The 27,127-nt window shown below is 42.1% G+C and overlaps 1 protein-coding gene and 1 long non-coding RNA gene across 13 annotated transcripts in view; one reads left to right on the top strand and one right to left on the bottom strand.

Annotated features, from left to right (window-relative positions):
- Positions 1-1,356: 1,356 nt before the first annotated feature.
- Positions 1,357-11,850, bottom strand: LOC111928275 (uncharacterized). Its single transcript, XR_002863996.2, has 4 exons — positions 8,780-11,850; positions 8,277-8,340; positions 4,941-5,000; positions 1,357-4,353 (listed from the first exon to the last, which is right to left on the bottom strand). It is a non-coding gene; the product is annotated as an uncharacterized LOC111928275 (long non-coding RNA).
- Positions 11,833-27,127, top strand: part of FAM53A (family with sequence similarity 53 member A) — a 69,353-nt gene continuing 54,058 nt past the window's right edge. For 2 of the 12 annotated variants that reach the window (XM_086888717.1, XM_086888711.1), the window contains exon 1: positions 12,291-12,584. The gene's annotated coding sequence lies outside the window, so the exon portion shown is untranslated. Of the gene's footprint in view, positions 12,585-18,125; positions 18,227-25,853; positions 26,022-27,127 lie in introns of those variants that run through there. The other 10 variants (XM_086888720.1, XM_023925666.2, XM_086888713.1 and 7 more) reach the window with 9 other exon arrangements.

Genomic DNA, 27,127 nt, shown 5'->3' with positions numbered 1-27,127 from the left:
GGACGATGAACTCCTGGTGTTACTCCTTTTGCCCTTTCACTTGGGGACAGCCCTTATTAAAGCAGATGGTGGCTTTGATTTCCAGGCCACAGTGATTAGTGACTGTGCTGTCCCCACGGGCTCTGGGCTACAGTGTCCCCTTGGGGGTGTGAATTCAACTTTTAAACCCCTGCACAGGAGCTGACCTTTGTTTCCACCAGTGGCACAGTTAGGATGGACCCAGGGTGGTCCTGGGGAGAACATCAGCCTCCCTGTAATTGCTGGTGACAACAACCACAGGCCTGCGTTGGACATGGCCCACATTCTTGTGTTGTCACCACTGTGCTGGGTGACTTTGTGAGGACATTTTCCAGTGGGCATTGGCCTGGAGCCAGGCCACAGCCCGGGTTACTGGTTAAACCCATGGTTTTAATGTGCTAATCCCAGAGTTTGAGCTACATGTACTGTGTGGCTGTGTGTGTGTGGTCCTGAAAACTCACCAGTCTACTTGCAAATTAAAAAAACCCGAAAACACTATAATATTTGCCCATTTGTTGCCATGGCGATGAAGAAGTGTGGAACAAAAGAAAGATATTCCGGTTGCCCCCGGGCCTGTGAACAAGCAGAGTCAGAGAGAGTGGGTGAGAATGTGCTGTTAATTGTAACCAGAAATGCAGTAGGTCAGCCACCATCACCGCAAAGTGTTCTTCAAACCTCCTTTCATGTCCCAAAAAGACATCCTGTAAAAGCCGGTGAAAGCACTGACAGCGGGACTTCCATTGTACCAGGCGGGACTTGGCCCATAAATTAAGCAAACTGAAAACCCAGCTTTGCTCCCTCCAGGTGTTCGTTTTCCTCAGTCTGTCGATAACCTGGCAGGAGCAGATCTTGAAGCAAGTGTTACCTGTGCGCTGCCGGGACTCGCCGCAGCGCCGCTGCCCGGCGGAGGTAACAGCTGGAACGGGACAGCCGCTGCTTTTGTCTGCCGTAACTTCTTGAGCTTCGAGCTCTCGGATGCTGCCGGGCCCTTTGCTGTCCCAGCCTGCAGACTTTCCTGCCATGCATGCAAAAGAAATCCGAGCCATTTCACAACTTCCGAGTTCTGATAGCATTGAGAAAAATGCATAAAACCCCAATAAAACTCCTTCCCCCATGCATTTGTTGTGCTAAGGAGGCACGTCGCTGCTTCATGGGCTCAGAAATGAACTGTAATTGTTGGTTCTCATTCTGTACGTGCACAACATTTGGCATGAAAAGTGTCTGCATCTTCTGTAAATCCCTCTTCAATTATGTGGAAGTGTTGGGTTTAATTTAAACCATGGCTGCTCCCACCAAGCTTAAAAATAAAATAACATAAAAACAGAACCACCCAAATCAGTCATAGTATCTTGGTCATGTTTATGTTATATATATGTAGCTAAATTTGCTCCTATATAGATGGAAACCTGAAGCCCACTCTCAGAGCCACCTAGCTTGTAAAGTTTCAAGAGGCTGTTGGATCCATGTGTAGTTGTTCTTCTGAGAAATTATTTTCCTGTCTCAAACTACATTCTTCTATTTGCAATAACCCAGAAGGTAATGCAACCTTCAGACCAATTCCACAACCACAAAAAAGCCAGTACCCTTGATTCATTGCCATAAGGATGTCCAGGCACAGTATTTTCAGAGGCAGTATTACATAGCTCTTGCTAGGTAAAATGGATTTTTCAGAAGATAAGGAGCAGTGCTTTAAAAATGTCCCAAATTAAATGCAGTCTTATTGACGTAGTTTTAAATACAAAGTTGGTCCATATAAAGATCACAGGAACTGGCTTACAGTCATCAGAGATGGAAAAACACCTATCAGACAAAGCTGTACGAGGGCAGAATCTGGTTCCTCCTAAAAGAGGGCTGGGTCTCATCTTTCACTGTTCTTTCTTCCATTAACTTGATCTTTGATCTCAGTTCCTGTTAGAAATATCTGTAAACAGTGATGAAGTCCTAGGCCATTAACCAGATGTTTAACATTGTGAGAAGACCCCTGTCTCTAATAGACTATCTTATAAAGAAGACAGCTACAAGAGCAATCAATAACAATAACTACAACAATAACAATAATAATATTATTCTTAATAATATTCTTCAGGAAAGAAGACACAGAATTTTCATTTTCTGAAGGATCTGTCTGTCACTTTGAAGCAAACCAGGCTGCTGGAAATGTGGTTCACATTTCAGAATCATTCCTTTCAGAATCATCAGGCTCAAGCATCCAAGCCAAGCTAATTTTTTAGTTTAACAAATATGAGCGTTCAGTTCAACTATATTAATTGGGTACTCAATCCACCACCAAGTTCTTGACCAAAAAGATAATTGAAGAACAGTTATTACAGAAACTGACTTTGTAATAGGGCATTGCAGTTATTTTAGTTTAGACTTGGTCAATACAGGGTTTAAATCCCTGAAGCTTCCAGCCCCGCACAGGTGACCTGCTGGGAGCTCCTGGAGCATGGCTAGTGCTGTGCAAAGACTGTGTTTTCAAGGACAGCTGCCTGGAAAGCCTTCCCAGAAAAGATCTGCCTTAGCCCAGGCTGATGCTGTTCAGGGAAAGCTGCAAAGTGCATTTTTAAATTTGTAAAGTCTTCCCCTGACCTAAGTGATACATAAACCCACATTGGCAGTGCTCTTCACTGAGGAAGGAAGCAAGGCAAAAAGCCAACAGTTTTACTTTAGGTTTTTATAGCCCAGTAATTTTGTACAGCATGGTAGGCAATACATAATGGAAAGGTGTGTGGAACCATCAGGTTAGAGAATTAAATTCTATGTGTTATATAGCCTTGACTTACAAGCTATGGCTGAGGTATTATTTAGTCCCATTCAGAATCCTGAGCATTTAGAAGTTAAAGCCTATCATGGCAAAAATGAGGCAGAGAAGGAGATCTGCTTTAAATGTATTCCTAATTACTGCTAGAGAGCTTTTATGAAGAACAGACCACAGCACTTCCTATTGTTTTACATTTTGTCTTGTTTTAGAGTCTCAAGAGTGATGTCATAACAGGAGGAAACTTGTCATGGACACACATTGAACCCTGGACACAAGGAGAAGATCTCTGATAACATATTCAGTACATAGATGGGTAATTCAATAAGGGGAGAAAATGCTGAATTAAAGACATTTTTAAAGTTACTTGTATGCATGTCTCAGAAATTCTACCTCTGTTCAGAGGCACATGCTGAACTGCAATCAAATTACTATGTCCAGCTCTGCAATTTCAATCATTTATACCATTTATAGGGGTCTTTTTTTCTTGAATTAGGCAAAATGTGAGCCCAACAGGAAATTAAGCAACTAAGCAAAATCAGGAAATTCACTCAAGTGGCTTAGTCAGTGGAATGCCACTGCTATCTTCAAACTAAAACTCCAAAGAGGTTGAACTGCAGTTGGATTTATTTTCAAAGTGGCTAATTTGCTTTTAATTTGTACAAGGTTAGTAACCAGGAAAAAAATACATTGCTCTCATGAAGCTTGCCTTTAATTATTTTCACAGAAGGCCTCAGCATACAGACATACATAATGAGTTTAAAAATATAAAAATATCAGAGCATCTATTTTAATGACAAAGTTTGAGATGCTTATTTTAAATAAGTACCTGCTGTCTTTAGAACATTAAAAAAGAACTGAAACAGAAAAAAATACGTTCAAAGATTACACTTGGTCCTCAAAACACATATTTGATGATAGCTCTTGGGGTGGGGAGAGAGGAATTCTTTTAGCTATTTACAGTGCCTCCCTGCATTTGGGATCTACAGATCTGTATGCAAAGTATTTTAAGTGATTTTTCTGGGAGGACATGCTACATATTTTGCTTCACAGAAAACACATCACTGCCTTGAACCCTCAAAACAATTTCTTGCTTGCAAATTACCATTATTACTTATCTACCCAAAGTACCTAGGAACTCCTGTGATGGTCCAGGTCTCTGTTGCACTGGGCAGTGCACCAACACAAAATAAGTGTATAATCCTTGCCAAGAGCACACAGAAGACAAGAGGTGTCTTTTTGTAGTTTAAAAAGAAGACAGAAGTACCATGGCTGATCTTTATTATAATTCCAGTGGTCCTCATAGTGTTGATCTATTGCAGTTTGAAATCAGACGTTTTCTTGTGATTTTAAATAAATATTGCTGCTTGCACAGCAATGCACTGCACTTGCCTTTGATTTAAACTAAGCCATGAGATGCTTCATTAGCTTCAAGAGGAAACCATGGAGCCTCGCCCTGTGGTAACAGGTTTGGATCTGGAGGGTTTCACTGCTGCTTTCTGAGCCTGGTGCCTGTGTCACACTCCTCCTGCTCAGTTCTTCTTTCTGGGCAGCCTTTGCTGGACTTGTAACAACTCCTGTTTGGTATTCAAATAACAGCTATAATTAAATCTTCTGCCTTTAGCCAACAGTATCAGAGATGAGGGAGGAAAAAATAATAGATTTATACTAGGCATAAGGGAGAAAGTTTTTATGATGAGGCTGTTGAAGCACTGGCACAGGTTACCCAGAGGGGGATGCCCAATCCCTGGACACATTCAAGGCCAGGGGGGCTTGAGCTCTGAGCAACCTGATCAAGTTGAAGACATTCCTGATCATTGCAGGGGGGTTGAACTTGATGGCCTTTAGAGGTCTCTTCCAACCCAAACCATTCTGTGCTTCTGTGATAACACACAGCCACTGTTGCGTGTCATCTGTGCCTGTCTGTGCATATCTGTACACGATGTAACAGATTTAAAACCAGTTGGGCAACTTCAACTGAATTTGGTAGAGATTTAGAGACCTTCTGGAGATTGTGCAAAATTCATGGAAGTACCCAACTGAATAGAAAACACCCCACAAGTATTTCTGCTGAAGACAAGGGCTCTTAATCAGCTCCTATCTGGTCTTAGACAACAGAGAACAAAGAAAAAAAAAACCCCAAATTTGTGAGGCTTTCTCCTACCTCAAGTACAGAAGAAGTTTCAGCCAGGACTTGCATCTTAATCAGTCAGCCTTGAAGCACCTTCAAAAGACACCAAGTTTCATTAAAACAGATTTTAAAATGCACTAGTTCCAATAGTATCTCCTCCTTTCTTCAGAAATATCCTATATGTTTCATAGTTCAAAACACAGAACAGCTTATAGGGGTGTTTGGAGGTGATGGGGAAACCCCTCTTTCTACAGGACTGATGGATGTCTCTTGCTCCTTTGCACAGGGTTGACTGGGGGTCAGGAAGACATTTCCCTCCCAGTCAGGGAAGAAGGGACATGAAGATTCATTTGTCTTTTTTTATTCCTTTCCTCTACAGCCAGCGGCCTGGCTGACCTCCTGAATCATTCAGGTCATCATAAAAAAGCCTCAGGTCATGGTGATCACTCTTGTTTTCTGCTTGTGAAACACAGGTTACTCTCCTGAGAATGAAAACGCTTTAGTTTAATTGAAACCTTTGGGCTTAATATATGAGTACCTTTGTTAAATGTAAAGCCCTGAGGTAAGTAGAGGTCACACTGGTGCAGTTCAGAGTGTCTGGGGGGCTCAAGAGGCAGAACAGCCTTTGCTTTAGTGAAGGGTAGACAGAGGCACAAGAGGCTGTGAAGGGCTTTGAATTAAAAGATGGGAAGTTTGTGGCTGATACAACTAAAACAGAGCACAAAACCAGAACCACCAGAGTTAGGAGGAGGCTCGTGTGGCTAAAGGACATGGCTAGACAGCCACTGCAGCAGTAGTGAGTGGATCTGGATGGGATGAGATTGTATTAGTTGAGAGGAAAACTGAGAGAAAATGAAAAGTTCTGTTTGAGCCACAGTGGGCTCTATCTCTCACTTATGTGTCAGGGACAGGATTTCTCACAGGCTGTGATTTCAGCTGGAGCAGAGCAGGCAGGTAAGGGAGCATGAGTAGAAACGTGGTGTTTGAACAGCTTTCTGCATGATCCAGAAATATAATATGTAAGAGAAAACCCTTCAATACTTGAATATGCCCTGTGATTAGCATGCACAATTCTATGTGAATGTTTCATGGTTAAAATCTTTGGTACATATCACTCTGCTTGGCTGAAACACAAGGAAAATTCTTCCCTATATTGCTGTTTTGATTTAAGGATGAAAATAGTCCCTGCTTTATCTAACCATAGTCAATTTAGGAATGAGATGAAGTGACATACAGATATTATTGGCTTGCAATCACTTTGTTCCCCAGTGAAGTTTCACATTTGAAAGATCTTTGTTTCCAGAGAGATGGTAAAAGATGTTAAGGCCTGACACTGTGACACTGCAATTCTTCTACCACTTCACAGCCAAATTCGAGGCAGAATAAAAGAAAATAATATGTATGCAGATATAAACAATTCTAACACTAACAAAATATTTATCCAGTGTGTTTCCACAGGGAAATTAATTTGTTAATTGCTCTCTCAAATTCCTGGGTAAGTAAAAGCAGAAAACGACCAGAACATTGCTAACTACCATCTTCTTGAAACAAAAACCAAAACAAACAGATTTTATAATGTACTAGTTTCAATACTATCTTCTCCTTTCTTCAGAAATATCCTAGATGTCTCATAGTTCAAAACACAGAACAGTTGTTTTGTTGCACAACAACAGTAAAAAACCACCCCTCACAAAAAACAACCAAAAAAAAACCAAACAAAAAAAACCACCCCAAAATTAAGCAAAACCAACCAAAACCAGCCCAAACCAAACAAAAAACCCCCAACCTCAGCCCATAAAAAATGAGAAGCAGATGAAATGGCTCATACAGAAACTCTGTATTAAGGATGGTGAACCATAGCAAGTGTGATATGTTGTACAGAGCGGGCTTTAAGTAACAGGGCTTATTAACCAAATTTAATTTATTTGTTAGTTATATGTCTTCCCTATGCCTTGTATTGGAAATCACTGGAGGAGTTTGAAGGAGCTCTGTAAGCCCTGTCCTGGCAGAAAAACTGCAAACCTGAGAACTTCAGCAGTAGGATGCACATACTTGATGCACCTGTGCTGCCCCTGGCTTTTTCAAGGAGACACAAACTGGGGAAAAGTTCTGGGCTGAGAAAAAGCTCAGTCAAGAGATGAACAAGCCATTTGGAAAAGCAGACAAGTGTTGGAAAGTCCAGGAAGGAAGTGCTGTATACAACAAAAAGAACAAGGCACTTGGAAACGTATGTAGGAAGGGCTAGAAACTTGAGTAGGCAAAAGATGCTTTGGCTGAACTCTTAGTGGTTTAGAGTTCTCAGGAGTGGGGCTGTTCCTCAGGGACTGCAGTGAAAAGCTGCACAGTGCTGCACAGGCTCAGCACATGGTGCTTGATTTGCCCTTTTTGAAATCCAGTGGCTAGTTCATCCCCTGGAAAAAGAAGTATATTCTGGCTAGTTGGTTCAGTTTAAGAAGAAACAGGCAAGTGTGTAGCTGGAGTAACAGGGAATGGAGGTGAAAGGCTGGGTGTAGGAAAAGTCAGCTGTGTGCAGGGGGCACAGGATGGAGTCACCCTTCCATGAAATCCAATAAAAACTGATCTGGTCATGATTAACTCAACATTTTCAAAATCCTTTTAAGAGTTCACAAGGAACACAATATCTAGCCAGCTCATAGTGGTATGTGAGGGACTCCTGACTCTAATATCCCTGGATGTCAGCCCTCTGTTTGTTTCAGATTTTGATGCTGAACACTGCTCTGCTTCTCAGTTCCAGCTTATTTATTGAGTATTCTTATCAGTTTATCTCATTTTTAGCAAGCTTGTGAATGTAAGTAAGGAAAAATACCTTATACAATAACTTCATCTATTTGAGCAGTCTGAGCAAGGTCTACATTAAACCCACTAACTGATACATATAATTAGTGGCAGAACTTCCTCTTGTGCCCAGAACCTGTGAAACTGCTCAGCAGAGAGAATGGAGAAGTGTGAAAAGCAGCTTTGATGGGGCTCAGCCATGCTCAAACATCCCCTCAAAACAGGAAGAACATCACAGTCAACTCAATACCCACGCACTGTGTCCTGTACCTGCTCAGTGTCAGACTCCAGAGTCAGCCCAGTGTCTTTCTTCACCCCTTGCTTGGGAATTCCCTGGGCTGGGAGAATCCACATTGCCCTCTTGCTTCTCAGGGGAAGTACAAAGTGACCCAGAGGGAAACAGGATCAGTGAAGGATTTTATTTGATCTAGACTCTTTCTGACAGGCATTCATAAATCTGTCTTTTAAAAACAGAGGCCCCTTTGCCACTATATATATTTTATGGGGAAGCAGATGAAGGACCAATGGTGATTGCTAAAAGAAGTGAGGTAGCATGATTTGGGGTAAATTTACCTGAGACTTGCTATTCCAACTGAGAACTGCTATCCCAACCTGCTTGTCTTGCTTCTGTAATTCACTGTTAAAAGAATAAATGCAGTAAAGACACTGTTTTGTCATACTAGTGTTGACCTAATCAGTGTCCACAGCAAAACACTTTGCAATCAGTTTGAAATAGTGCTGGAAATGCTCATCTGACCTTTACAAGCAGTTGTGCACATTACAGAGTGTCTGAACTACTTTTGCACTTCATGACCTTACATCAAATAGCTGCTGGGCTCCTTGTCTACAAACAGTATGAAAATAATAACCAAAAAAGAGCTGAGTTGCACAGTCTCCTCTGCTTCCCTTCCTGATCTTAGGTGGTAATTTGTCTAGATATGCAGCAGCTTAGTTGTAACACACACCCATAGCATTCAGGTCTAGCTGTTGTTTTTGCCCGAGAAGCAACGCCAGGGTGTCACTCATGTCTCTCTGCCATGCTCTAAGGAGGGGAAAACATTCAATTTCTTGAATACCTGGATCCATGACCTGGATGTGGAGACAGGAGGTTAGAGGAGCTGCTATTTCTTTATGAAACATGGGGGTCAAGATGGACCAAACTCATCCTGTAGTGAAGACTTCCATATTCTTAATGCACCGGTTTAGGTGCAAAAAATAATGCTCAGAAGGACATCTTAGAGAAGCCATGCCATCCATTGGTTCCCTAGGTGAAAACTGTCTCCTGAGGTTCATTCTGATTGTACCTATTTCAGCTTGTGCTTTATTGCAAAGACAACTTTCTGTCTCTCTTTAGTTTGCTTTCTTTCCCCTCTCTGTTTTTTCCCTTTCTTTTTAATTTAGAAACCTGCCTACATTTGTGTCTCACTGTTTTGTTGGAAACAGATGGCCCTTCCTGAAGACACACAGTTGAGTGAACAGACACGGACCACTTTACCATGTGGTAGCATGTTTGTAATTAGATATTTAAAGTGCTAGACAATTACTATCGAACCTTGTCATGAGGGAAATTTAGGTCTGTGTTTACCAAGATCTGAATTATAAACTGGATCCCTGCCAGGGCTTTACTCGTGGGTATAAGATGAAGGAAGACTCTGGTTGAATACTGAGTGACATTGATTAAAGCTACCACCTGCCCTGTCTCAGACATGATCACACACTCCTCTCTCCCACCCTGTCCTGTAGTTTTTGTTGACCATTGTTTGTGGTTTCCCTATCTGATAAGTTTTGGGACCACAGGAGGTACCACCTCTGTAACATCTCTAGTTAAAGGCTCATCTTCCAACGTGCTTTTGGACTACAGAGAGGTAAAAGCAGTTCCATCCCAAAAGAAGTCAGTGTAGAGCCATTGTCACATTGGGAAAAAAGCAGGTAAAGTTGGAGAGGAGAATGGAAAGTGATAAATCAGGGGAGAAATTTTAGGGGAGTATTACAGAAGAAGAGAAAGAAGTTCAGGATTTATCTAATGCAGAAGATAGTTTAATTCCTGCAAAGTTTTGCCGTGGAAATACACAGGCTGTGGAAGCTGAGAGCAGCAGCACTGGCTGCTGGGGAAGTGCAGCTGTGCCCCTTTCACGTGCCTCCCCCAAAACTGCAGCCACAGCTGTGACTGAACAGTTGCAATCAAGAAACTTCAATTTCAGATACATGAAGTTCACTCTGGTTTTACCCTGCTTGAAACAGAAATAGTATAGGAGTCTGGAGGAAAGAATCATGGAAATACAAATGTTTGCAAACTATGGAAATGGTTAAAGTCATAGGTAAAGGAAAACCAGTTTTACGTCAAAATCTCACACCTGAGCTGCTCTGCTGCAGTGGAATACTTAAAATGGTTGTGAAAGACAAATTATATCATGACTTCATTTAAAAAAAAACAAACAGAAAAAGTTGTTAGTTCTAAATTTGGATAAGGATTTAGCAATGAAATGCTTCAGGGATAACTTGTTTTCAATGGGGAATTCTGCGAACAAAAACTGATTACAGGATGGAGCCAAATCCCTGGCAAGGATACGGACAGGATCATGGAATCAGATGAACTAAAATTTCCCATGCACCAGAATCCACAATAAGGCCAGGAGCAAAATGAGCACAATCACAATGCATTTCAAGAGCCAGGACTGAGCAATGGGAGAAAGCTGTGTACTTTCTTCTGTGTACCTGTAATCTCTTGCAAGATCTTTCTGAAGAGAGGTATGTGTTGATCTTACAGAGAACTAGAACACTGATTTAAATATTCATTGTATAATCAGGGGAAGGAATCTTGGAAAACTATGTGAAAAAAGTACTGTGGGGTTGTACAGAGTGCAAAAGATGGGAGGACAGTGATGAAGACCAGCAGTAACACCTGGTAATGTTGTTTAAAATAAAATTTTGTTTAATTTATTGGTCCCTTAAAGTTCAAATTTGAAAGTAAGCTAGCCAAAGTAAGCATTTCCCAGGAATATAATTTTGGTTTGCAGTCTGCATTGTAACATTAACTCTGGTATCTCTTGCAGCATTGTCCTGTAATTCAAAAAAATCCCACAGGGAAATAAGGTAAATTCAGCTGAAAAACTCATAGGTCGAAGGACATGTGAGTGAAATACAACTCCATGTGCAAAGACAGAAGAACAGGTTGCAGAAGGCTGGAACAACAGATGGTTGTCACAGGGACGAGAAGAGCTTGATAACAGTTACCATGAATAAGAAATACCTGCACGGCAGTAATGTTAGGCCTGTGGGCAGCAGTAAATCAGGGTTTGGTTTCTCATGACGTTAAGGATTATGCACCCACATAAAGAAGCCTCTGCCCTGACAAGTGCACGGTGTAATTGTTGTCCAAACACATCCCACTTCCTCGCTCCGGCTGACTCACGGCCGCCTCTGAGAAACTCCCATCGGAACGGTTCCTGTGGGGCGAGCAGCAGATGTTGGGCGGCTTTCTGCCCTGCATTTGGGGGCGATGAGGAGCTGCCGGCGGGTGTGACTGGGAGCAGGGATCGGGCAAGCAGAGGGCAGTGTAAGCACACGGACACAGCGCCGGGAGCGCCGGCTCCAGGGAGGGAACGGGAGCGGGCCGGGCCGGGCCGGGGGCTCTGCGGGCAGCCTCGGGTGTCCCGCCGCGCCTCGGCCTGCTTGTGACCGGCAGACATCATGACTCCATTCTTATTTAAAATAAAATAAAATAAATAAAATTAATAGTTAAAAATTTGGATAGGATTTAGCAATGAAATGCTCCAGGGGATAACTGGTTTTCAATGGGGAATTCTGCGAACAAAAACTGATTACAAGGATGGAGCCAAATCCCTGCCAAGGATAAGGACAAGGATCGTGGAAGCAGATGAACTACAATTTCCCATGCGCCATAATCCACAACTGGGCCAGGAGCAAAATGAGCACAGGCAGAAAGGGTGCCAAGAGCCAAAAGGAGGAGTAAGAGAAATCGGAAGTGGAGGAAGAGGAAGAGAAGGAAGAAGAGGAAGAAGATGAGAAGGGAGATGAGGAAAAGGATGATGAGGAGGAGAGTGCGCATCCCCCTTGCGGCTCCATCCGGGCATGCGATGACGTCATCACCCTCTCGCGCGCAGCGCGTATTCCCCTCCGCGTGCCCCTCGCCCCTCCGCACGCGCGCTGCCCAGCCAATGACAGCGGCGCGGCGCCGCAAGGCCTCCTGGGGGCTGTAGTCCAACGCGCGCTCCCCACCCCACCCGGCACCACAGCTGCGCGTCCCTGCCGCGACCGGGGTAGCGCCCGCCCCCCGCCCCTTTGTGGGCGGGGCCGGACAGCTCCGCCTGCCAATGGCAGAGCGGGTCAAGGTTCGGCCGGCGGGCGGCGCGGCCAATGGGCGCGGGCGGGCGGTGGAGGGGGCGTGGCCGGCGGTGTTTTGTTCGGTTGCCATTGAGCAGCCCGGTCCATACGCGCGGGGGAGGCGGCACGGCCGCTCAGGTACCAGCGGCTGCTGTGGGGACGGCACGGGGTGGGGGGGGCAATGAGCGTGGCCGGCAGGTAACAACAGTCGTGCGGCTAACAGGTAACAGCCGTGTAGGCAACAGCCGGACAGGTAATAACAGCCCTGCAAGCAGCAGCCGACAGGCAACAGCCCCGCTGTCGGCCCGCAGGCAGTGCAGGGCAGAGGGGACGCGGCCCGGCCATCCTCGGACCCCTTCGCGGAGCCCGGGAGGGGCCGTGCGCACGGCGCAGCTCCGGGCGGGCGGGGCAGCGAGCGCGGCCCGGGGGACCCTGCGGGGCGGGGGTGTCACCCCGAGGCTGCGCGTCCCCGCAGCGGCACCTCCTGCTGCCGCAGGGCTGCAGGCTGCTCATCCCTCCGGTTACCTCGGCAGATAGGTAAAGCGGTGTGGATCTTGTGCATTTTGTTGTTATTGTCCGTGCTCGGCCCGGGCCGCGCTCCCCCCGCACCGCCGGGGCTGCAGCCGTGCGCCCGCTGGGAGCTGGAGACGGCCGCCCCGCCGGGAGGCAGAAAATCCGTAACCCCCAAAAATGAAGTTATTAGCGTTAATAGGCGCTGCTGGGGCGGGATCCAGGCCGGCTGCGCGGCGCTGCCGTGTCTCCCAGGGGCCTGGCCAGGCCCGGCCGTGCGGGGAAGGGAAGGTGCCCGGCCGCGGCGGGGCTCGGACATTCCTTTGTGCCGCTGCCCTGCAAACACATGTCTGCAGGCACGTACCCGGCGATTTTGAGGCGATTCGCCCCTGTCTGGCACAAGGATAGAGTTACCTCGGTGGAGGTGCCCGTTTTTCCACAATAGCTGCCTTCCATAATGATTCCTGGGTGGAAACGGTGGCTATTTTCTTCCTTTCCCCTCCCCTCAGCAATAGAAAGTTGATTTCTAGTTTATGGCCCCGAAGTGTAAGGACCAGTTGGGCTCAGTGGGCGAGTGAATGGGCTCTTTGTGTTATCCCAGCTTTTCTAAGGGCAATAACATGGCTTTGTTCTTGTTATTTGGCTTATTAAATGTCTTCTGGCCTGCAGGAAGGCTGGATAGAAATGTGTGGTTGAAGTTCTGGGTGCTATTTCAGGAGGTCGTTTTAGGTCCTATGAGATAGAGCAGCCACCCGCTGTGGAGGCTTCTCAAGATTGATGTTCAGGGATCTGAACTCCTGGGGTTGGGATGGAAAAGTTCAGGCGTTTTCCTCTTTAGGGAAGGATATCCCCATCCCAGCATCCAAAAGCTTTGGAGCAACACCTCAGCTTTGGGGTTGCAGGGTTGAGAGGGACTGGGGGATTCTGTGAGCGCCAAGCCCTCTGTCTGGGGATGAGTTGAGCCAGTTGGTCGAACCCATTTTCTGGTTTGCTGTGCCTACATTAAAATTAGCTCCTGGAACAGCTCTTAGAGCCTTTACTGTTGCATTGCCTCCCGTTCATTTGCTTGACTGATAGCAAATATTTTTGTCAGAAAAAAATTGCCGTTTTTGGCAAGAACCAGTAAGTTTGTATCTCTTGTGGCAAGCTCAAATGTTTCTGGGTGTGTTTTAATTGTGAATGGTCTGCTTGCTTCTAGTTGGGCTTATGAAACGTGAAGCACAATGTTTGCTGAATAGCAGAAACTTTCCTGATGAAGCATGTTACTTGATCTGGTTTTATTGGAGGTGCAGTGTACTTGTTCAAGCCCGAAGAGCTTGTATCCTTACAGTTACTGAGCTTTCAAAAATGCCTGGAGGAATTGTGCTTAGAGGCAGGAGACTAAAGCATACATTTTAAATAGCTCTACGTAAGTTGGTGGAACTCTGAATTAGAAAATGGGTTCACTATTCACTCATTTTGGATTTCCGTGAAATAGTTTTCATGTTAACATGTCTGCTACTTTTAATAAGCCCTATTTTTTTGCATCAGTAGCAAGATGCTACTCTTCTTCATAAGGAAGTAAATGCTGCCTATTAGACACAATCTCAAAATAGTGATCTACAAGATCAGCCCCAAGATGATATGATACCCTTTTGGGATGTTCCTGTGGTAATCTGGCAGTCCTCTAGCGGCCTTTACCTGCCAGTGCGTAACCCACAGTTATTGTCTCTTTAACTGGGGAATTAAAGTTGGTTAAATAATTGTAAAGGGATATTTTAAGTTCAGGATGGTTAAACTTCCCTACTTCCTTTCAAAAAGCTGTTTTTCTACAGGGTAGTATGATTCAGAAGAATGAGGAGGCTGAAAGAAGAAATATTTATATTTGCAACCATTGTGTTAAGCTTTGGAAGTTTAGTAGAGGTGTAAAACTATATTTATGAAAATATGGTGGGCAGATAGACTGAAAGCCTGACTGTACTGAGAAGACTGCAATTTATTGCATGGATTGCTTTATTTAAAACAAAACCTTGAAGGATTTATTCTTTCCTTTAGGAATTCCTTGAGAGTCTGGTAGCCATTACTGTGGCTCCCTTTTTTAAGTTCCTTCTTTTCCCTTCTCTGTGCTTTCTCCCCCTTCCTCTGTTGCCTCCCCCCAATCTACATTCCTTTGTGTTAGCAGTGATGATGGCAGTTCTAGTCACCTCCTGTGGTTTGATAGATTATTCCCTTTAGAATCATGGTGTACTTAAAACTTTCCAAACACAATTCTTTCCTTGCTCCTCCACTTTTTTGATGCTGGCTTTGAGTTTTGTTCTAAAAATTTGTCCTCTGTGGTTCTGCTTTGAGTTGTCTTAAAAACTAATAAGAAGTCTCCTTAAGCCTTTAGTGGAAAATATTAGTATTTATGTTATGATTTACATTTCTTTTTGTGTATGTTGATGGTCATAATATAAACAGAAATTTTGTATTTTGGCAACAGGGAGCTTCTCTCTCCCCTGCAAGCTTGCAAGTTCTGTGCTTGTTTTTTAGACAAAACTTTGTTTGCTTTCAACTGTAATTTTTATTGTTGTGAAATAAACTTCTTGGACTTTGATTACTGCATTCTTGAGATCTGGTAGTCACGTAAGAACAGTCTTGCAGGTGCTCTTATTTCAAAAAGCAATAGATTTCTGTCCACTGTGGAATTATTTGCAACTTTTACTTTAGATGTTGCAAATAACAACCTTACTGGGGGGACTGAAACTACTCACAAATCCTGTGGAGGGCTTTATGAGCCCTCCTGAAGGAAGGGTTAATCAGCACAAGGAAGCCCTGTTCAATTCTGGGGAAGAAGTTCATGGCTAGAAATACAGGTACTTGAAGTCAGTGCAGTGTCTGATACTTTCTTGGGAGGTAAATTTTAATCTCTTGACTTTGTACACCTGTGAGGGAGCTCTTTACATGGACAACATGCGTTTTGGTTGTCATGAAGTTTGTCCTTAACAAGATCTTAGCACTGAAGTGCTGCAATCCAGTGGTCTTTTAAAAAAAAAGCCAAAACAGCCTCCACTTTGTTGGTTTCTCTTAACTGTAAACACACTGTTAGGGCAATTGAGACAGTCATATTTTCAGAAAATGGTTTTCTTTAAGGATTTTCTTCTCACTCAAGAGGAGGCCTTTCAAAAAAAAAAGTGTGTGTCATATTTTTAACTCTTTTCTAGGCTGCTCAACAATTTTTTTATGATCCAGTTGGATATTTTGGTACTGCTAAGTATAGAGAAACCTGAAATCAAGGTAACTGTCAACTATTAACATAGCCCTTTCTACATTTGGTGCTGTTTTGGCTTTTTTGGTTGTTACAGGGAATAATATCATTAGCAAGCTGGCAAGAAGCTGCTCAGCTAACTGCTAATGCTTTGCAGTGGGTGTAAATAACTTCTGAAGGCCATGTTTCTGCTAATTTTTAGGTTGAGGGGAGGAAGTAGGCAGGGTTGTTACTAAATACATTATCTGGGTTATGGCTCTCAGTTTACTGACAGCACTGTTTTTTTTAAGCAAGCGTTGAATATTATGCTTTAAGGTAATATGAAATGTTTCAATTAGGATATTTAATGAGTTATGAAAACAAAACTAATATAATTGGCTTTCTTCTGTTTGAACTTGAGTATATTCTGGTAGAATGCAGTTTTGCATATTGGGTGTTGACAGTGAGATCTAGGGTTCCAATCACCTGATGGTCACATCATTGCTCTGAACATGGAATGACAACATTGCTTTAAGTTCCTATGAGAATTAAACTGTAGGAAAGCATTGGGGGGAATTGTCAGTGATCAGGCCCAGAGCTTGGGACATCCAGTGCCAGTGATGGCAACTGCTCTTCAGTGTGTCTGGGTCTGTCTGTGCAGATAGAGCCAAGGGTGTGAAATCAAACTGTGTTTTGCCTGGAGCTTTCATTAGAAGTGTCATTTGCAAAACTGACGCTGTGTACCAAGACCTACACGTCATTGTGGGGAGGGCATTTGAGCTGCAAGAAAGCTGTTTCTGCATTTGCTGAGCTTCAAAATCGGAGCACCCAGCTGATAAAGGAAATAGTTGAAGAAATAACTGCAGCACAACTGTCTATACCTTTACTTTTGTGCTTTAGCCTGAGATATATGATACTGGAAGACAGGATCTGAATTCCATTTTTTTAAAGGATTGCCTGTTTCTCCTTAAGACTCTGCTCGTCCAGCCAACCTAGGCAACCAACTTACTGTTTATTTGTTAATTCACTCCAGTTTTCTTGGGTTATGAAAGATCACATTTTTAACTTGCCCAGTTCTACATTAAAGTGAAGGTATTAAAAATCAAGGAAAATGTGTACTGTCCTAATAAGATCTCATATAACAAGGCTGTGGCTTTTCTTCTACTGTCACCTCCCCTTGAGCCATTAATAGGAATAATAGAAACTTCTGTTGGTGTTATATTAACTTTAAGTCCCTAATTTGCATCACAAATAACATTGTGAACAGCATTAATGCCTTCCAGGGGTTTGGGAGGTTTTTTAATTTGTAGGGTAAATGTATTTTTTAACCTAATTGGGCAGTTCAGAATATTATTGCAGCACGTTTAATTTTTGTTCTGCACAGCTTGTGTTGATGTCAGTGGCTTTAAATCATTCCTTCAGTGCTGTGCACTTGTGTTACGTTTCACCTTCTTAATTGCAGCTTTAGATTTTGGTGTTCACCTCATACAGTTACTACTAGATACTGTATGATATTTTTGTTCTTTATTCTACCCTCAAAAGTTTGTTTAGAATGAAAATTCTTCTTTTAAGGGTTCTTTTCCCTTTAACTCTCCCTGCTTTCCCAAAGAAAAATGCACTTCTCTCCTTCCTTCAAGGTTTCTGTTGATCTGACCTCCTTAGGTTTTAGAGGGATGAAAGCTTATCATGTCTAAGGAAGGGGGCAAGTGACAAAAGCTGTGTGTCATTTGGCTCTGTCAAACCCTGTGGCCTTATCAGCTTCCACTGTCCAAAAGTAATATGCAGAATATGGAAGAGGTTAAAGTTTGGAGCCTTAGGTGTGATGTAGGTTATGAAACAGAATTCTGAGATCATAGTTGAGGCAGGATGATGGGTCTGGATACGGGGTTCTGCCTTCTACAGCTCGACATTTCTTAGTCAAGATGTAAATGGCCATTGAGGTCACAGGTGTTTTTTGTATCACGTTATCTTTTCATAATGTCAGAAACTTTTGATCTAAGGACTGTTTGAGGGTGTGTATTATTGATTTTTTTTTAAGTGCTGGTCTCTGTTTAGATTCCTGAGACCTATTTGTATGTTTGTACTGTGTTTTTGATGAACTGACAGTTAAAATTGCAATCCTAGTTTAAAAAAAAAGGAACCTCTTTGTCCAATTATCCCAGTGTGATAGTAGTGGCAAATAATTCATTGCTATCTGTTGGAATGGAGGGTAGTGGCGTGTGAGCACGCCTCGAGACTACTGCTGTGCTTCAGAGTGTAATTTGATGCAGTATTTAGTAAATGAGAGGAGAGAGGGGTAGTGAAAACAGCATTCAAGAACTACTTACATGAATCGATTAAAGTACAGCATGTATTTCTTGTAGGGGGAAGGAGGAAAGGAACAAGGACCCAGCACTTCATCTTTTCATTTCTTAAAAGTGATGAAATGAAACAACAGAGTTGAACCTTTATGAATTTGAGAAGTGTGAGTAACTTGGAGGCTAAACTGAAGTGCTGCTGCCTGTTGTAAGAGGCTACCAAAGGTTAAGAGACAGCAGGGGTGTCGCTGGTTTGGAGGTTGTGCTGGTATTGGAACATGAGCCAGCATGTTCCAGTGCCAGCCTGGTACTTGGCCTGTTCCCTTCTCAGGATGCATGAGCTTCCCCTTGAGCTTGGCTCATATCACATATGTGCCTACTGACTTCATCCTTTTCTTCCATTAGCACCCCATCCTGACCAGACCTTTCTGGTTCAATATTTGGATAAGAGATTGCTGAACTGCAGGAGGGTAGGGTGGACTGCTGCTGCTCTTCTCTTTTCATGCTTCACAAATCAGAGGAATGTCATTTAATAAAGTGGGAAAGTACCTGGATAAATACTTGTAGTACTAAACTATTAGAGAGGATGAAAAAGGATAGTACTTTGTCTTGTTTTATGCTTTTTAGGTGGCCTATTTTATGCTTGAGCTCTTAAGAGTTAATTCCTCTGTGCTTTAATGACTTGTGATTTTGCAGTTTAAATGTGAGCTCTGGCTGTAACTAACGCTCTTTGCTTCAACTCCCCATCTGTAAAGTGCTGTGTATCTTAATTTTTGTTTTGGAGTATTTGGCTGCTGCTTGCAGCGTTTTCCATCCTCAGGAAGCCCTAACCCAGCCTGAGGCAGTGGGTGTGAAAGGTGCAGGCACATGTTTGTGTGACAGTGCCTTGACACCACATCAGTGAAAGCCATTACATCACCCTGCTGGGTTGTTGGAAGGCAAAGCACGCCTGTCTTTCTGAAGTAATAGGCTTCTGGCTTCTCTTGGTCAGAAGAAAGATGCAGCAGGATACTGCAATATTGCTGAAACTTTCATGCTGCCACAGGAGGGGATTGGAGGGGTTTTATTTCTGTGTGAAGAAAGTGTAGGGCAGGTGTGACTTTTTTTTTGGTAATAATAAAATAACCTGATTATGCAAATCCTGAAGTTTTAATTTAAAAAAATCAGAAAAATAACTTCTAGTTCATTGAAACTCAAAAAATGTTGTAGGAGGATAAGCAAAAACAGGGGTTTGAAACTGAATTTGTCATTAAAAAAAAGTAGGGCTGTGAAAGGTGTAGGCTGGTTGTGAGTCTCCTGCCCCATACTGGAATTACACATCTAATGTGATTCATAACAGAAGCCTGAGTAGCTCTTCTTTCTACTTAGTCCAGTGCTTTGCTGTCCTCAGTATTAAGGCTTGTTCTGAATATGAAATCAGACATCTTTCTTACTATGGGTCAAGCTTATTGCCTAATTCCCTGGACATAAGGGACAGCTATTCCTTCCCCTTTAGTAAGTAATCTTTAAAAAATATTTGAACTGGTTTTTGCAATGTTCTTGCTTCCTTGTGTCTTGCCCTCCACCCTTGTGATACTTTTGTCCTGAATAAAACTGGTGTATTCAGGTCTTCCTGAGAGGTCATGTTTTCTTCAGCTCTGATTGTTCCTGTTTTTATCTCAAGTTAGTTCACGTTGGTCTTCAAGTGTGGTGCTCAGAACCCAAGTTTGAACTGCAACTGAGACTTTGTGCTGAGTGGAGTGAAAAAATGGCTTCATGTACCCTGGAGCTGATATTGCTGTTTATGCATCCCCGTGCACTGGACTTTTTTGCACCAGCTTAGCACTCATTTCAAGGTCAGCCTGTTGATCCCACCTAGCTCACAGCTTTCTTCTGAAGAACTTGCCTTCCTGTTTGTTCATTTAATCCTGCCTGAGCGTGCCTTTCAGAACTCACTTGTATCCTATTACTTGCAGAACAGTTTTCCAACTTGCCAAAGTTATGCAGGATTTTAAGGCTGTCTTGCAGTCCTTCCTGCTGTTCTCCTATATGTAACAAGCCTCCTCTGCCAGCAGCAGATCACGGGAAGCACAGAAATGGAACTGAGCTGGGTTCCTGCTCCGTGTGTTCTCCCACGCACCACTGGCAACTGCTCTTTGGCTGTGATTGTTCCCCAAGGACTGCCTTTGCTTACCTCCCAGCAGCACAAGTCTGTAAAATTTAGGTGTGTGAGCTCACAGGTTCCTCCCTGTCCCTAAACTGTGTTACACTGATGTGCCAGTGAAGCAGCTGAGTGCTGCACATCTCTAGTGCTCACTAGAGGTTCCCACTCTTCCCAGAGGTTCTGCTGAAATATGGGGGAATTGGAGACTGGTTGCATTAATTTTGATCTTTCTCTTAATGCTGGCATAGAACAAAGACAGGCCTAACTTCAAACTGATGTCCAGACCTGTTTTTGTTTGGTTGTTTTGTTTTAAGAAAGCCCCAGCCATCTTCTGTTTCTGTCTGTATTTAAATATATCACATACAGCCTAAATCTAGTACCTTGTAAATAATTCCAGGTGCTACAGAGTGACTGAAGTCATCTGTAGTTAGAGGTCTTTGAAGCTGTCCATTCTTGAGATGAAATTGCTCTTTCATTGCAAGCTGTGTGTCGAAGGATAAGCTCTACTTGGAACAGCTTTTCTTTAGAGTATTTTTCTTGGATTTGTTTTTGTAAGTATTTTTTGACATCTGTATGGGTGCAATTTTCTCTGTTTGAAATCTTAGTTCTCATATTATCTCCCCCTGTTGAAGTCAATGCACATAATGAATCCTGTGCTGCATAGAAATGGATTTCTGTGAGCCCTGTCTCTGTTGGGGTTTGACACAGTTCTGTAAGTGGTGTTTGTTTTTTTTTTTTCTCCAGCACCTCTTCCTCTAAATATTCTATACCTCTCTGCCATTCAGTAATTCCCTTAGACTTGCTCTTATCATTGCCTTATTTACAGTCCCTGCGTGTGTAGCAGTTTATTCTCTTCACACAGACGTATTTGAGTGTAGTTAAAAGTTTTATTGTGCCTGGCTGCAAGCTGGAATAATTAATCTTCCAACCATTCTTTCCATTCCTAAGGAGATGGACAGATATGCTTTGAAACCATGCTGCAGTATTGAGCAGAGGTTTACAAAGTCTGATGGTCCTTTGCTAAAGATATTGAATGTTTGTTAGATGGGATTACCTCAGTGACCACTCTGAACCCAGAAAATATTACCAGAACAGTAAGGCAGCATCACCTGGTGTTGGGAATTTAAAGGCAATGTGGATGGTGAAATTTGTGCTGAGTGTACTTTAGGTTAATAGTTGTTTGTATGTATTACAGACCTTAAAAAGGATTATGGGGGAGATATGTTCAGAAAAGCTCTTTCAAGGTGTGTTCATGCTTGTGGCAGGTTTTTCTGTGTAAAGTGTGATACTCCAATTTTAGTAACATAGTTGACTGCAAAATGTGATGTATCCTCGAGATTAAATTTTACAGTCCTGTTAAAAATATGGTCTTAAACTTTAGAACTAGTTTGGAGGAACCTTCCCTTTGTCCTTTTCTCACTGGAGCACAAGCTGATCAAATAATACCAAACCTATTTCTGAGCTCTAAGCTAGCTGTTGAGCTGAGCCAGACTGCAATGAAGTAAATGCCTGTTGCACCTGCAGAAAAGGCTGCAGCTGTCAGAAGCTTGTTTATCACTTCAGTACTTCTTGAGTCCAGGTGCTCAGCCAGTGACTTCCCCTAACACAGTCATTTGTTTCAGATCTTCAGCAGAAAAGATGCTACTGCTTTATGCAGATTATAATGTGCTTAACCTTTGCATGTGTGAAGATGCCAGGAACCCAGATGTAATTTCAGAGGCTTACTCTAGAGGAAGCTTCGATGGAGTACACTTTTTGTCAGCATTGAAAGATCATTTGAAAGATCACATCTCTCTTACTGTTGACTTCATCAGATAAATCTTTACTGTTTGGTGCTTCAGCTTTTTTACCAAAGTTGATCTTGTCAGAATACTGTTATCTGTAAAGGTAACTGCCCAAGTGGGAGGTCCCATTTCCCTTCCAAGTACTCTTGGTCCTGTCCTTTGCACAGCTGCTGTCTGAATATTATGTGCTAGACTTGCCAAGTGACTTACCTGCTGCTGCTCAAAGCTGATAAATTTCTGTCCCAGTCAGGAAGGATTAAAAGTGAAGGCCTTTCTCAACACTCATTTTTTTTTTTCCTGGCATTTTTGTGATCAAATAAAATTCAAGTAATGTTCATGTAGTACACAGAAAATACTGAGCTTTTCCATCAAGCAAAGGTGATCTTCCAGTATTTTAAGAAAAAACAACCAACTAATGTAACTAAAATAGTTCACTTTTTTTGCTTCTTTGCCATAGTGTAACTTTGTCTCATGGAATTTCATTAGTTGATGTAATTGTTACAAATGTTTTTTCTAAAGCCTACTGCAATGTGTGCCCCTTGGTGTCTTGACCTCTAACGCAGCATTTCCTGAATCCAGCTGTTCAGTGTGCTGCACAAGGCTGACTGCATAGAAACAAAGTAGTTATCTGGTTTTTCAAATAGTCCAGTGAACTAGTAAGAGCTGCATAGCTCACCTAATTTTTATTGAAGTACCTTTAATAGGTCTGGCAAGAGGGATGTCCCCAGTGACACTTGAAGTAATGTCTGAATTGAATGCTGAAAGCACACACAGTATTGATGTGTACTGCCTGTGTCTTTGTATTTCATTCCATTATTTTAATGGGCTTTAATTTGTGGTCTGCTCATACTTGGGTCATTTGTGGACTGAGAGCTCGCATGTAGAGCAGATTATATGTAGTGCAGATCCCTTCAGAGACTTCACCATTCAAAAGATTGTGGTATGTGCAAAACAGAAGTTGGAAACCAGCTGTTAAGTTGATAGGAACCATAGTTTAGCAAAGTAAAGAGCAACAACAAGGAACTCTTCAAACAACCACTCAGTTTTGCTTTTTGTAGTGTGATACCGAGACCTCTTCATTTAAAAAAAATTTTGCTATTTGAAAGCTGTTTCGTACTTGGGTTTTATTTTCTGGATTCTAATGGATCTGGTAGCTAGATGGGTGTTGTAGAGCTTGTGATCTTCATGTGCCACCTCTTGAGGTGGCATCTCCTGCCACATGAAATAAGGTTTCTTCAGTGGCAAATTGCAGATGGTGAGCCACGATACAGAACAAGTTTGGGCTATGAGGTGGAACTTGGTTGTCAGCTATACACCATATTTCATATCTGTTCAATGCATTTCCATGCTCTTTCCACAAAGATAAATGTAGCAGCAAGCTTTAACTACTTTATGCAAGCCTGCATAGAATTTTACTGTTGTGTAAACTCTTCCTGTAATTTGCCGCCTTTATACTTTAAAGTTTTACATGAGAATATGTAAACAGTGTACTTGTGAGCTGCTAAAGTAAAGGGTACACACACCCATATGCTCATTCAGTATAGTTGCACAGTGATCTTCTGGAGAGTTCCAATTTTGAGACAAAGACGCACTTTTCTTAAACTGTGAAATTGGGTGTAATACTTCGTCATGAGAGAAATATTACTCATAGTATGAAAAATAAGTACAGTGAGGCTTGATGAAATGTGCTTCATGTTGCTGTAAGCATTGAGATGTACGGATATTTACAGAATACTGCTCAGAACTTGACTTCTAAATTTAGTACTATCTGCAGTTCACCAGCTGTACTATTTACTAAAAAATATTTGGACTACCATAGGTTCCTCATTTTTAATTTCCACAGCTGTATGCAAGCTAATGAAGGGGAGACTTGGCTGTGTGCAGATTATATAGCTCATTAGATCCCTGAAATGCCATGAAGTAGCATCTTAACATAAGTGTTTTTCACCTGGCCTGAGGCCTCCAGCAAGAACATTTCACACTTGGGATCATGAAAACAAACCTACTAGATGGGCTTTTTATTTTCAACAAGCCAACCAGATGTCTGAAACTCCTCAGAATGAACCTGAAGGCAAACAGGAGGAGGTTTATTAGCTGTGTGTGTTTTGGGAGCAGGATGTATGGAAGAGATTTGTATAATCCCTCAGCTCCAAGCCCATAGGCTTTGGTAATAGAACAGTACTTCCAGTATTATTCCATTCTATCATAGGGAAGCAGGATGTGCGTGGGGTAATCATTGTTGTCACTGCTGTACAAATTAAGGGTCAGTACTATTTTTTTTTCAGCCCTTGGTATTTTTAAAGTATGCATATGTGCCTGTTTTACTTCTCAGTTTTAAGGGCAAACACTAAGAGAAAGCAGGTGACACTACTCATTAATTCTTTTTTTTTTTCCTCTGGCTTTTCTAAGTGGTAGAGTGAAGCAAATATCTTGGTAGTAGGACCAGTTGATCTATTTCTTCCATTCTTCAAGCCTTAGAATAAAAAAAAAAAAATTCATGGGGTCTTGTACAGTCTGGATCACTTGCTTTAGTGAAAGTCTGGTGGATTTCTCCAGACACTAATATTATCAGTATAGATTAATATTTAAGTCTGAATTTTGTATCTTACTGGAGGCTTATTCTAGGAAGTAAATACTTCCATTGGTTTTAAATAGCATATTTATAAAAGCAGTATGTGGAGGTGAAAGTAATTTGTGTAGTACCTGAGCTTTTAGCAATATACACTGAAAGCTACAGTAAAAAAGTGGTGATTGCCCACTAGGTTCTGTTCTGAATCGCTTAAACAGACAATAGATCTTGGTTTGAGTAGTGTAGTCTTGAAATAATGACTGTTAGCTCATTTAGTTCATAATTAGAGCAAAAGCCAAGGGCTTGGTGTTCATGTGTTCAAGCCTCTGTAGATCAGGCTTCTGTTCCTCACCATCACCTCGTAGCCTGGGGCTGTCTGCAGATGGGATGGGGAGAAAGAGTCCAAATCTCACATTGCAGGGAGATGACTGCTCATGGGCTAGCACTGATGGCTCATTCACATGGAACTCCAAACAGAGTAGATGTAAATATTCTTCAGCAAAATTAATGAAATCCTTGCTGTCATTGCGGTGGATTATTTTAGGAAAGAGTGTAAGTAACATAAGCATCTTGGAACAGCATCTCTGTACACCATCAGACACAAGACACAGCTCCTCTGTTGTCCTGTCTGACAAAGATACTCTACAAGATGCAGGATGACTTGTCTGTGATATGAGTATTCGGTCTTTGTCAGGTCTGAAAGATAGGTTTAAACCCGAGAGACTGATTTCTTACTGATAGGAGTAGGAAATAAAAAATGCTTTAACCTCTGGCTGAATTGAATTCTTAGCCCTAGTTTTCTGTAATGATATATTCTCTGCTTTAATTAGGTATGACCTGGAAAAAGTCTCTTGAGCTTACTTCACCACTTCTGTTGCTTTGAGGAGTGCACTTTATAAACTGTGACAAAGGTTTAACATTGCCTATCTCCACCCTTCTTTTTCTTTTCTGGAAGGAGACTCATCTTTTTTTAAAACTAAACCAAAACCACTGATAGTAACTTGGGAAGTAGAAGAGGGTATATTTATTGCAGACAACAGTTCATACTGTAAAATATTTTGGTTCTAATTCAAAATGTAATAAATTAATGTAGGTCTTTGTTTCATATGTGTTCCTCTGCCAAACTGGGTGAATTGTACATCCAAGGATGGAAAACCATACCATGAGAGTATGATGTATATCCTTTAGGTATAAAGGTATATCCCTTAAACTCTTTCCAGCATATCACCTATCTTTTATAAGTAAAGTGGAATTGAAAGGCTGTGTGTGATGGTTGAGGCTTCACTTCCTTCTCATAGCAGATCCTGGATCTGGAGTGTGGGAGATGAAGTGCAGTGTGCAGGATGCAGCTTCTAGTAGCAGTTTATTTTGTCTCAGCTGCCTCAGTGACCAGTTGGTCTTAGTGATGATGCTTCAGTGTCAAAACAGTGAAATTCTGGGCTCAGTAGTGATTTTCTGCATTTGAGGTGAGTGGACCTAATATTTATTCTCATCTATCTCTGGAGGCATTAGCAACTCAAACCCTAATTTTTAACCTTAGAGTGGTGATCTGTAGTCCTGCCTTACACATTCAGTGATGTATGTTCTTCAGCAGAATTTTGAGCTCTTGATGTTCCTGGTGCTTTCAGAACCTGTGGAATATCTGAAATTTGTCTCCACTGGCCATTAGCTGATGTGAAGGATGTCTTCTAGCCTGTTTTTCTTGTCCTTTTTTTGAGCTTTGTGCTGGAGTTGTCAACCTGAATCGAAGCTTCAATACCTCATAATATTGAAGTTTCCTTCTAATAAAAACTGGCTTATGAAAGTGCTGCATGGAGAAAGTGAGAGGTTCTGTAACTCATGAAATTGGTCTTCAGTCCTTGTAGAGAAAAATCTAAATTGCAAATGTTTAAACTGGGTTCTTTGGTTTGTTCAGAGTTCTGGAATGTGTAGAGTGTGGTGTTAAGGCTTTATTTTGTCTCATCTGAACTCTTCAGGGAGAACAACTACAATTTAAACATAATTTTTTAGATGGTTGTGAACTGGTTTCTACAGAATACAAACTAGGATTATAAACACTCTTCTCTTTGTCCCTTTTGGTCAGAAACTGTTATTGTAATGCACTGTTAAAAATCTCTTTGTAGAGAACCTCAGAAAATAAAGGGGTGCTAGTTAATGGCATTGAGAGGAGTCCTGAAGTATAATATGTTTGAAACAGAGGTGTCCCCTTATAGTACCAATCCCCCAAAATGCTGATTGATGACTTTGTAGCTGTAGGAAACTTTGTAATTAAAACTGATCTTTTTTTTTTTTCCCTTAATGTGGCATTTTGGAAGATGTGTGGAATAGCCACACTGCAGATTAGTGCTGGAAAGGATAGAGTCCAAATAATTCTCTTTTAAGTGCTTGCTATCAACAACTTTTCTGGGCTGAGAGTTATTAATAATAGAATTATGTTGTAAGGAATGCTTAGCCTCTCTGTGAACTTCTTAGCACTGTAGTAAATAATACATATTTTTAGGAAAAGAATGTTCTCTTCCCTTTTGGAAGTTGGAATTCTGCATTGCAGGAAACTAGACATTTTATAGCTTTT

This window comes from Cyanistes caeruleus, chromosome 5, assembly GCF_971803275.1.
Source record: "Cyanistes caeruleus chromosome 5, bCyaCae1.hap1.1, whole genome shotgun sequence".
In the NCBI taxonomy this organism is placed as follows: domain Eukaryota; kingdom Metazoa; phylum Chordata; class Aves; order Passeriformes; family Paridae; genus Cyanistes; species Cyanistes caeruleus.
The sequence above is the reverse complement of the archived record's forward strand: the minus strand, read 5'-3'. Positions and strand labels throughout refer to the sequence as shown.